Here is a 12500-nt window from a genome sequence, read left to right on the forward strand (position 1 = left end):
TACACATGTATACAGTGTAATGACAAAATGCACTGTTGGCTTGTAAGTCAGCATTTCTCTTTGTATTTGGAGCATATGACAAATCACCTTTGATTTGATATGACGACACCACCACTAGTACACTGCAGGACAGTAGGTAGGAATAACTCTGTGAAGCTCACTAAATGCTCAGGGTCCTGACACTAGTTGTTATAGTTCTCTATACATTGGGTACATGCATACATTCTCTATCCAAGTGCTGGTGTTGAGCCCTGGTTTTTAGTCACACCAACTACTCGACTGAAAGCTAGCTCCTGGTCCAAGGGTGATAGTTGACTTTTGTATATCTCAAACAAGGTTTCTCATCAACTAGTTGACTATTGTATGTCTCAAACAAGGTTTCTCATCAACTAGTTGACTTTTCTATATCTCAAACAAGGTTTCTCATCAACTAGTTGACTATTGTATATCTCAAACAAGGTTTCTCATCACCTAGCAACAGGCATACTGTACTATATCTATGCATGTTCCTGTATGAGGGGCGACCAACCTCCTGAAGCGCATTAAGGCACAGCTGGGCAAGACCACAGAAATAGAAGGACACAGAATGTTTCTATCGAATGGCAGCTATACAGACGCAGAGAAGAAGACAAGTAGGCGGCCAACGCGTTGCAAAAACGTTAGAGAGACGATTTACAAGTGATAAACACATGTAAGTAGGAGCACATCAGCCTACACATTACAATACATCAGGATGCATAACTGCAACATGTTTCAACTCAATAAGTCTTCCTCAAGCTGCGTTGTTCAGCTATACAACCGATCAAGGCAGTGTTACTTTCAATATTCAATAGGTACAGTAGATCCATTAAATTCACGCAGAGCAGGGAAACATGACCGTTTTAGCCACTCTATTCTGAGCGGCACTGGGTCCGACTGTGAACGCTACAGCATCTTATTCCAGGCCCGTCTCTCAATGATTGATTCAGCTGTTAATTGGCTTCCTACAGCATATGAATCTGATGTCACGTCCATGGCTGCTTCTCAAATGGAACCATTCCCTAGATAGTGCCCTCTGGGCCCTGGTCAGAGGTAGTGGACGACATAGGGAATAGAGTGACAGCGAGGCTGCTCAACCTTGAAAGGACTCGCTGTTTGAGACAATGAGACGTTTGGCAAGTCAAATAAGAGCTTTGTCAGATGTGACTTAAAGGAAAACTCCACCTAAAACTATATTTTGGCATTTGTTTTATTAGTCCATTGTTGATTTAGTCCCAAAATGTTTTGCATGTCAGCAGTCAAGTTTTCAAGATATATAACTTTCTAAATAGATAAATACAGCTGGTAGGATGCATTTTTGTCATGTGTGCTCCCTCTCTAGGTCACCAGGCTGCTCGTTATGGCGCACACCTGTCCCCATCGTTACATGCACTTGCGCGTCATCAGACTCACCTGGACTCCATCACCTCCTTGATTACCTTCCCTGTATATGTCACTCCCTTTGGTTCCTTCCCCAGGCATTATTATTTCTGTTCCTGTGGCATGTCTGGGCATTGTTCGTGTTTCTTATTTTGTATTATGTTGTGTTTATTTATTAAAACACTCACTCCCTGGACTTGCTTCCCAACTCTCAGCACACATCGTTACAGAATGACTGCCTCAACTGGCTCAACGGGTTTCCATGCCTCAGCGGGATCGATAGGCTCCCATGCCTCAGCTGGCTCTATAGGCTCTCATGCCTCAGCGGGTGAACAGGTTCCTGTTCCTCGACCCAGGCAACCAGAGAGGTCTGAGTTGGCTCATCAGGCTCTCACGCCTCAGCCAGTTCGTTAGGTTTCTGCGCCTCAGTGGAGGCGACCGGTCCGCTCTGGATCCCCGGGATCGTCCCTTTGGTTGGCGTCCTGCAGCTGGAGCCGAACGCGCCGGGGAGGGGGTACTGTCACGTGTGCTCTCTCTCCGGCCTCTAGGTCACCAGCCTGCTCATTATGGTGCACACCTGTCACCACTGTTACGCGCACCTGTGCGTCATCACACTCACCTGGACTCCATCACCTCCTTGATTACCTGCCCTATATATGTCACTCCCTTTGGTTTCTTCCCCAGGCGTTCCCCATTGTTTCTCTTACTGTTTCATGTCTGTGCGTTGTTTCTTGTTTTGCATTATGTTCTGTTTATTTATTAAAATACTCACTCCCTGAACTTACTTCGCAACTATAGCACACATCGTTACATTTTTGAATCATATGATGCTGCGTTTTGCATAATATGAAGCTTAATGCATCATACCAGCTGTAATTATGTATTTTGATGATGTGGTGAAACCTACTTTTGAATTGTGACGTACCCAGTAGTAACAGACCAATGAAACATATAAATACTTTAGTGAATGTGATTTATCTATCCGGGCTTAGAAATTATTGATGAGATTAGGCCACTGAACATAATGGAAAGTCTTGTAGAAGTCTCTGAGTTTTAGGGGGTGATTTGTCTTTCTTTGAGGATGTTTTGACTTGCTTTTGGAGAGTCTGCATCAGTTCTCATCTACTTCGTTTACTTCAGCATCAAAATGGCGCCACCGAGGCAGTGGCTTTTCTGTCTGGGTTGTGTGAGTTAGTTGGACAGTGTCATGACCGTCCACGAAAATCCAAATAGGTCAGATCAGGTTTGCAATGAATGACTTCAATCAGACCCCTTCCCACCCTGGTGTTAACAAGGTCTGCGCTCTCAAGATTCACCAAATTAATGCTCTGTTTCAACAGACTTTTCCCCGCTGAAACTCTAACACGTTCCCAAACTAATACTGGAACAATCTAACATAGAGCCAGCCTGCTGGAACTGCCCCTTTTGAGCAAGCTGTATAAATGATGGGTTAAGAATGAAACAGGAAAGGGCAAAGGGCTATGAGACAGAAGTTTCATCTGAGACACATGAAAAGTGAGATGTATATGGAGGGTGCGGGGCAACAAAAGATGAACAGCAGAGGGACTAAGGAGCAGGTCCCGAGTGGAAAGCCATACCCTCTGACCGAGCCGACAGCAGGGATCAGGGTCCGCCTGTCGCCGATACTTGGATGTGGTCTTCAGAAGAGAGGCTCAGATACCGCGACAGAGGCCAAGGAATGTCTGGGCAGAGGGTATTCTGACTTCTTCCGGGGGCTGATATCCCAGTGGCCGAGCAGGGAAGGGTGTTACAGGTGTATTACACCCACATGAGTTGCTGGCTCCAGGTGGTGGGATTGGCAGGGATGAGGCAACGAAGAGCCGCCTCAAGGTCCTGATTGGCTCGCTCCGACTGGCCATTAGATTTGGGGTGAAAAGGACAGGCTGGCCGACGACTCAATGAGGGTGCAGAATGCATTCCAGAACCGGGACGAGAACTGAGGACCACGATCGGAGACCATGTTGACAGGAAGTCCATGGATCCGGAAGACGTGCTGTACCATGAGCTGAGCCGTCTCCTTGACTGAGGGAAACTTGGGAAGGGGAATAAAATGGGCGACTTTAGAAAACCTATCCACCCCTGTCAGGATCGTGGTGTTGCCATCTGACGGAGGAAGACCACTAACAAAGTCCAGGGATATATGGGAGCAGGGGCAGTGAGGAACAGGGAGTGGTTGAAGAAGGTCAGCTGGAGTCTTATTTTGTGCTCAGACAGTGCAGGCGGCAACAAATGCGGAGACATCAGGAACCATGGAAGGCCACCAAAAGCGTAGTCGGATGAAAGCCAGGGTCCGACGGGAGCCTGGGTGGCAGGTCAGTCTCAAGGAATGTGCACACTCCAGGACTGGGGAACAGCAGAGTCTGGGACAAACATCCAGTTAGCCGGACCCCCCTGGGAATGCTGCGCCTTATGGACAAGGCTCTCTATACGTCAGATGACTGCAGGCGTTAGACAGGAGATAGGGAGTATGGACTCGGGGTCAGACGGAGTAGCAGCGGAGCTATACAAATGTGAGAGTGCATCCGACATTCTGATGTAATATTTTGCGCCCTCCAACCAATACCTCCACTCTTCCAACACCATCTTGAAGGCGAGGAGTTCTCGATTTTCCACATCATAGTTCCTATCAGCAGGGGTAAGACGATGGGAGACAAAAGCGCAGGGGTGCAGAATTTGGTCTTGGTCAGAACGCGAGGGCAGGACGGCCCCCACCCCGACATCCGAGGCGTCGAACTCCACCACAAACTGACAGGACGGGTCCAGATGGATTAAGATGGGGGCTGTGGTGAATCGATGTTTGAGGTCTGAGAAAGCCCGGTCAGCTGCTGGAGACCACATTAATGGAACCTTGGGAGAGGTGAGTGTTGAGAGGGGGGAAGCCAGGGTGCTGTAACCACAGATGAAGCGGCGGTAGAAGTTTGCAAACCCCAGGAAACGTTGCTGATGCACTCTGGATGTGGTTGAGGCCAATCCACTGCTCTTACCTTGTCTGCGTCCATCTGTATATGTCGTGCAGCGCTGACATATCCTAGGAAGGAAATGGTGGAGCAATGGAATTCACACTTCTCTGCTCTAACGAAAAGCTGGTTCTCCAGGAGACGCTGAAGGACCTGTTGGATGTGGAGGACATGCTCTTGAGCTGAATGGGAAAAGACAAGGATGTCGTAGACAGACACGAACCGGTTCTGCATGTTCCGGAGCACATCGTTGACCAGGGCCTGGAACACAGGGTGAGCGTTGGTTTGTCCGAATGGCATAACCGAGTACTCATAGTGCCCGCTAGCCATGTTAATTGCAGTCTTCCACTCATTTCCTTCCTGTATGCAAACCATATAGTAGGCGTTCTGAAGGTCCAACTTAGAGAAGATGGTCGCTCCCTGAAGAGGTTTGAAAGCCGAGGAGATGAGTGAGGGTTACGGTTTTTAACCACAATGTCATTTATGCCCCGGTCGTCGATACACGGGCTGCGGGTGAGGCAGATGGACAAATACCCCCTGCAGTGAGAGAGTCCTCAATGTACTCCTCCATAGCCTTGGTCTCCGGACTCGACAGGGAGTAAAGCCATCCCCGAGGTAGTGTAGTGCCTGCGAGAAGGTCAATGGCACGGTCATAGGGTCAATGTGGGGGAGAGACGTAGCGCGGTCCTTGTTGAAGACCTCCCGGACCAGGTACTCCAGGTACTCTGCAGGAATGGCTGAGAGATCCAAGGCTTCTCCCAAGCCTGCAGGAAGACGTCCCGAGGCAGACTTTGCCAACTTAAGATACTGTGCATGGCAGAACCGGCTCCAAACAATGATAGACCCAGTAGCACAGTCGATCAGGGGATTGTGCTTCTGGAGCCACGAATACCCCAAAACCACGTCAACAGATTCTATGAGCAGGAACTGCATACATTTCCTGATACTCGTTGGTTGATAAGAACCGTATTGCGGGTGACTCTGCCAATAGAGCGCCCATCCAGCGCTCTAAAGTCAATGGGAATTGAGAGGAGTTGATTGGATATTCCCAGCTCTGACACCAAGGGGGTGTCGATAAAGCTCTCGTCGGCCACAGTGCTAATGAGCACCTGGAGAGATTTGGCCTGGTCACCCCATAACAGGGTGGTATGGAGATGCGTACCAGTAATGGGAGATTGGAAAATCCCTGTATGGCTCACCAGAGAACTCGTACTTACTGATGAGCCGGGTCTTTTTAATGGACAGGTGGAAATATTGTGTTCTGTAGTCTCGCAATACATACAGCTCCTGGTGCTCAACCTGCATAAACTTTCATCTGGAGACAATCTAGCCTTTCCCAGTAGCTTGGGCTCTGGTCAAGGAGATGAGGGAGTCTAGGTCCATGGGCAGCTCCCGGGCAGCAAGCTTGTCATTAATCACTGATAATCTTTGAAGGAACTCGTCTAGCAGGGCTCCCGGGTTTGAGGGAATCTCACCCGCCAACTTGCAAAAATCCACTGCGTAGTTTGCCACACTACGGGAGTCTTGCCGTAGTTGGAGCAGCTTACGAGCAGCCTCTCTCCCGGACATCGGAGAATTGAACAATTCACCTACCTCCGCCACAAACTCCTCCAGACTGAGGCAAATGGTGGACTGTTACTACCACACCGACTTAGCCCAGGCGTGTGCCCTCCCGGACATCAGCGTTATCAAATATACTGTCTTTGAGCGGTCCGAGGGGAACGAAGAAGGCTGCGCGTTGAAGATGAGGGAGCACTGGGATAGAAACGCACGGCAGGTTCCAGAATCTCCAGTGTAGTGCCTCTGGAGGAGGTAAGCGAGGTTCTTGGGACACCGGGGTAGGCTGGGAAGAAATGCCGCTGGTGGCGGGGTTGCTGAGAGTCTGGGGAATTACTGTAGTGACTTGCTGCCTAGTTGGGAATCTGCAGTGCTCCAGCAATGTGTCGAACACATGGTCATGGTGTTCTGCCATGGTATGGAGTCTCTCCATAAGGCATTGCAACTCCCCATGTCTTCCAATGGTGGCTCCTTGGAAGTAGAGAGCCTTGCGGAGCTGGTCCGAGCCTGCTGGGTCAGTCATGGCCAGTTCGTACTATCACGGCTCAGGCTAAGACCCAGATGCAGACACAGGAGGCGGATAGTACGAGTCTCAGAGTTTATTATAGTACATGCGGCGGGCAAAACGGAAGTCAAGGCAGGCAAAGAGTCAGAATCCAAGTCAGAAACAGGTAGGTACAGGACGGCGGGCAGGATCAGGGTCAAGACAGGCAGAAAAGTCAGAACTCAGAAGACTAGGAAAAACAAAACTAGAGCACAGGGAACACACTGGTAGGACTTGGCGGGACAAGACAAACTGGCAACAGACAAACAGAAAAGGCAGGTATAAATACACAAGGGATAATGGGGGGAAATAGGAGACACCTGGTGGGGGGTGGAGACAAGCACAAAGACACGTGAAACAGATAAGAATGTGACACTGTCCCTCTCTCTCTCCCTCTCCATCTCTTCTTTAACAAGCATCAATGTTGTTGACGTTCTGCTAGGGATCTGTTTTCAGCGTATTATGTCTCCAGTCAATAACCAGTGCAAAGTGTGTATGTTTATTCTGTGTTCCCATTTAATTAGCTAGTAAATAAATAATTAAACCAATCTGTGAAGTATTGAATCATAAGTCAGGCCCAGGTTTTTGCAGATGCAAGGAGGTTACGACTGTTCACAATGTTGATATAATACAAGGTTATGATTAATAAGTTGACTGTTTATACAAATGTGATTGGTAAAGACCTTTTAGAGTTTAATTCGGGAGATGATAACTCTTTAAAGAACCGCTCTCGTGGTGCCCCAGATCCTAATGAGTTGGAAAAGAGATATTATCTCAATGAGAAAAAACCTGTATAAATAAAGGTACAATAAAATAAAAATTAAAAAATGAGTTCATTGTTACATGATGGATTTAGTCAGGTAACAATTAAAAACAGTTTTGAAGACTTCAAACGTCCTTAGAATATATCGATGTCTTCTATGTACCTGTTTGGTACTGTGACCAAAATCAGAGGGAGATTAAAATACATCTGTGTCTCTGTGAACCCCCTGAACTCGGTTTAATGGATCACATGAAAACAACTAGAATCCAACAGGATTGAATTCAAACAACCACTGACTGTGAGATGGTCTTTTACAAAGGTCTGAGGCTGTTAGCAAAGGTCAGCTTGGGGTTTGCAAACAGACATTAATCTGAGAAACAAGCCTCTCAGAGGAAAGGGAGAGAAACTGAGAGAGAAAAAAAAAAGGTAATTCACTGAAAATGGTTCTCTGAAAAAGAGAGAAAGGCAAGACCACAGCAATAGGCACACTTCAAAAAGAACCACAGAAAATATAGTAAATAGAGGCCGAGAGGAATAGAGAGTCAGAAATAGAAAGATGGCGAGAGAGAATGTGTAACACACAGAGAGATAGGGTTATGAAATTATCCAGAATATGTGTGTGGGTGTAAGGGAGGAAGAGGATTCTACTCAACATATAATTACCCTATTTAAAAACTGACAGATAGACAGAGGGCACCAACACTGAGACTGACAGGAACTGACAGGGACTGACAGGGACGATGAGACACATGCCCAGGACAACAATACAAGTCAGGAGGGGAAAAATACATGTTAAAGGCCTATTAGAGAGTGGGAAAGAGAAAGAAAGAAAGAAAGAGAGAGAGAGAGAGAGAGAGAGAGAGAGAGAGAGAGAGAGAGAGAGAGAGAGAGAGAGAGAGAGAGAGAGAGAGAGAGAGAGAGAGAGAGAGAGAGAGAGAGAGAGAGAGAGAGAGAGAGAGAGAGAGAGAGAGAGAGAGAGAGAGAGAGAGAGAGAGAGAGAGAGAGAGAGAGAGAGAGAGAGAGAGAGAGAGAGAGAGAGAGAGAGAGATGAAGACTGTTTTCTCTCTTTTCTTAGTAATTACTTCTCACTTGCCCCCCCCCCCCCCCCACACACACACACAGTGAACACAGAACTGTAGGCTGAATGAGGCTGATACGGTTGGCATGGAAACCCCATGCTTATACATTTCTATATATATATAAGGACAACTACAGAGGGAGGTAGGCATGTTTATTTTCTGAGCCCCTGAAAAAAGGGAAGGGATAGAATAGACGGATGAAGCCAAAATGCTCTGGTCATGGGGGTAGGTAGTGTGAGGTTGTGTACAGGCTAAACCTGGAACAGAGGGATGGGGGGATGGAACTGACTGGAGAGATGGAGGGAGGGATGGAGAAAGAGAGATGGAGGGATGGGGGATTGATGGAGAATAGATGAGAAGTTATTGTGATAGATGTTTTGGAAATAAGGGATTTGGTGCACATTACTGCACCAGATGTGTAAATATGAAAAGGAGGAGGCTGGAAAGGGAAAGAAAGATGGAGGAAGCAAAGAGAGAGAGTTCTCAGATGGCGAGAGAGATGTGTGTGGGTGAGATGGAACATGAAGCCTACAGAGTCATGTGGGGGAGTTGTATGAACCGTGATCCTGTATGTGTGTGCGTGTGGGCGTGTGTGCGTTTGTCCCTACATGCTGTGTGTGAGTGCAAGCGCAACATGAAAACAACCCCAGCATCAATACCTCAGTTCCCTTCAGGTTGTTGGGTCAATCATCTATCAAGGCCCCACCATAACCAGTCATCTATTCTAACTCTTCCTTCTAAGCCTCCCCTAACCTCTCACTCTGGGTCATAACCTCCCACCAATAGGTCATATGAGGCCTCACCAATACCAGTAATCTATTTTAACACAATTCCCAGTCATCTATTCTAACACCATTACCAGTAATCTATTCTAACACCATTCCCAGTCATCTATTCTAACTCTCCTGTCTAAATGTGGACAATGTGGACAGGAGACTACAAATACCTAGGTGTCTGGCTAGACTGTAAACTCTCCTTCCAGACTCATATTAAACATCTCCAATCCAAAATCATATCTAGAATCGGCTTTCTATTTCGCAGTAAAGCCTCCTTCACTCACGCCGCCAAACTTACCTTGGTAAGACTGACTATCCTACCGATCCTCGACTTCGGCGATGTCATCTACAAAATAGCTTCCAATACTCTACTCAGCAAATTGGATGTAGTCTATCACAGTGCCATCCGTTTTGTTACCAAAGCGCCTTATACCACCCACTACTGCGACCTGTAGTCGGCTGGCCCTCGCTACATATTCGTCGCCAGACCCACTGGCTCCAGGTCATCTTTAAGTCTATGCTAGGTAAAGCTCTGCCTTATCTCAGCTCACTGGTCATGATAACAACACCCACCTGTAGCACACGCTCCAGCAGGTATATCTCACTGGTCATCCCCAAAGCCAACACCCCCTTTGGCCGCCTTTCCTTCCAGTTCTCTGCTGCCAGTGACTGGAACAAATTGCAAAAATCGCTGAAGCTGGAGACTTACATTTCCCTCACTAACTTTAAGCATCAGCTATCTGAGCAGCTAACCGATCGCTGTAGCTGTACATAGTCCATCTGTAAATTGCCCACCCAATCTACCTACCTCATTTTGTTTTTATTTACTTTGCTTCTCTTTTGCACACCCTTTTCACTACTTACACACCATCATCTGCTCATCTGTCACTCCAGTGTTAATCTGCTAAATTGTAATTACTTTGCTACTATGGCCTATTTATTGCCTTACCTCCTCACGCCGTTTGCACCCACTGTATATAGACTCTCTTTTTTCTATTGTGTTATTGACTGTATGTTTGTTTGTTCCATGTGTAACTCTGTGCTGTTGTCTCTGTTGCACTGCTTTGCTTTATCTTGGTCAGGTCACAGTTGTAAATGAGAACTTGTTCTCAACTGGCCTACCTGGTTAAATAAAGGTGAAATAAAACAAATGAAAATAAGCCTCCCCCTAACCTCTCACTCTGTGTCCCAATAGGTCATATGAGGCCTCACCACTACCAGTAATCTATTCTAACACCATTACCAGTCATCTATTCTAACACCATTCCCAGTCATCTATTCTAACTCTCCTGTCTAAGCCTCCCCTAACCTCTCACTCGGTGTCCCAATAGGTCATATGAGGCCTCACCACTACCAGTAATCTATTCTAACACCATTACCAGTCATCTATTCTAACACCATTACCAGTAATCTATTTTAACACCATTACCAGTAATCTATTCTAACACCATCCCCAGTCATCTATTCTAACTCTCCTGTCTAAGCCTCCCCTAACCTCTCACTCTGGGTCCCAATAGGTCATATGAGGCCTCACCACTACCAGTATTCTATTCTAACACCATTACCAGTAATCTATTCTAACACCATTACCAGTAATCTATTCTAACACCATTCCCAGTCATCTATTCTAACTCTCCTGTCTAAGCCTCCCCTAACCTCTCACTCTGGGTCCCAATAGGTCATATGAGGCCTCACCACTACCAGTAATCTATTCTAACACCATTACCAGTAATCTATTCTAACACCATTACCAGTAATCTATTCTAACACCATTACCAGTAATCTATTCTAACACCATTACCAGTAATCTATTCGAACACCATTTCCAGTAATATATTGTAACAACATTACCAGTAATCTATTCGAACACCATTTCCAGTAATCTATTCTAACTCTCCCTTCTAAACCTCCCCTAACCTCTCACTCTGGGTCCCGGTATAGGACAAACAGCTTGATTTTTAAGATGCAAAGTCTACGTCCCAAATGGCACCCTATTCTCATGCAGTGCACTATGTTTGACTACGGACCATAGGGCTCTGGTCAAAGGTAGTGCATCATATAGGGAACAAGCTGCCATTTGTTACGCTGCCAAACAGGTTTCCAGATACAGTATCCAGCCTCTGAACAATTGACTTCCAGCAAAAATGTCATCCCGATCCCGCGTCCTGCATGTCCATTTCAGCGCCAGACGCACTGTGAACGGAAACCATTGTGTTCGCCTCAATACGCAACGGAGAAAATAAGAGAATGTGATTGGTCCGTTATGCGCTTAGAATACCTTACCCTGCGCTGTATTTGTCCCTCTTTTCCTACTGAATGGCCTATTAGGGTGGATCAGTGAGCCAGTGACAGGTGCAGGTAGACCGATTATACACAAAACAATGCACACACCCACACGTCACTCCTATTTCTGCCATTCATGTACACTGCTGCCAACACACACACATACACAAACACACACACAAACACACACACACCGTCTGTGCTATTCTGTCATTCATTTACACTGCTGCAATGTGTGTTCTATTGGACACAATACTGGACCGTATTCTCATTATCATACTCCACTGGCTAATGAGCTTTCTACTGTGTGGAGTTAAGCGGTGTGTGTATGTGTGTGTCGGTGTGCATCCGGTGTGTGTGTGTGTGTTGGGGTTGAATGATAATGACCTTGCATTGTGTTTGGGGGATTAGACCGCAGTTTGCTTTCTGTGAAACAAGCTGCCCAGAGGAGTCTGCTCCCTGATATCATTTCTCACTTCTGGTACCCACTTCATACAACATTTATTCTAGCTCTCGTGTATTACAGATTTTTAAACACTCAGATGAAAGAAATATAAATATATTCTGAAGCATAGATTCATCTTTACCAAGACTTCATGAATGCCCTATCAAGCCTTTATAAGTTGTACTTTGTTTAAAGTGGTACCTTGACCTTTCTTTCAACACCAGAAGACGGTAAACACCCTATACACAGCCTAGTAGCCTATATGGTATATATGGCCTATACTTCCCCAAACCTCCTGTCAACCAAGTGAATGACTGATTGATTACTGGTGTTATGACCAGTGAGGGCTGTAAACTTCCTGTAAGAGTGTGGGGGCTAGTGAGCCTATAGTAGACCCAGTTGTCTTCCAGTTCATTGGATCCTCCACCACCACCAGTTGGCACCACTCGGTCATGGCTCTAAAGAATAGAGATTATGTAAAAAAAAATGGCATTTTAGCTAACCCTAACCGTTTCTCCAAATGTAACCTAATTCTCCCAACCTGCTACGTTAATTCTCCTAACCTGCTACAAAAATTCTGCTAATTTCTAAAATAACCTGTTGTCCCTTCTGGCCAAATCCCACACACTCTTACCAACCGTTTGCTAAGAAGCTTGGGAGATAGCTAATCTGTTGCC

General features: G+C 46.3%; 1 protein-coding gene across 2 annotated transcripts in view; it reads left to right on the forward strand.

Moving 5' to 3' along the window:
- LOC110495101 (glutamate receptor ionotropic, NMDA 2B) overlaps positions 1-12500 on the forward strand; it is a 119680-nt gene that overhangs the window by 27809 nt on the left and 79371 nt on the right. The window lies entirely within an intron of this gene.

Source organism: Oncorhynchus mykiss, chromosome 17, assembly GCF_013265735.2.
Source record: "Oncorhynchus mykiss isolate Arlee chromosome 17, USDA_OmykA_1.1, whole genome shotgun sequence".
Classification (NCBI taxonomy): Eukaryota; Metazoa; Chordata; class Actinopteri; order Salmoniformes; family Salmonidae; genus Oncorhynchus; species Oncorhynchus mykiss.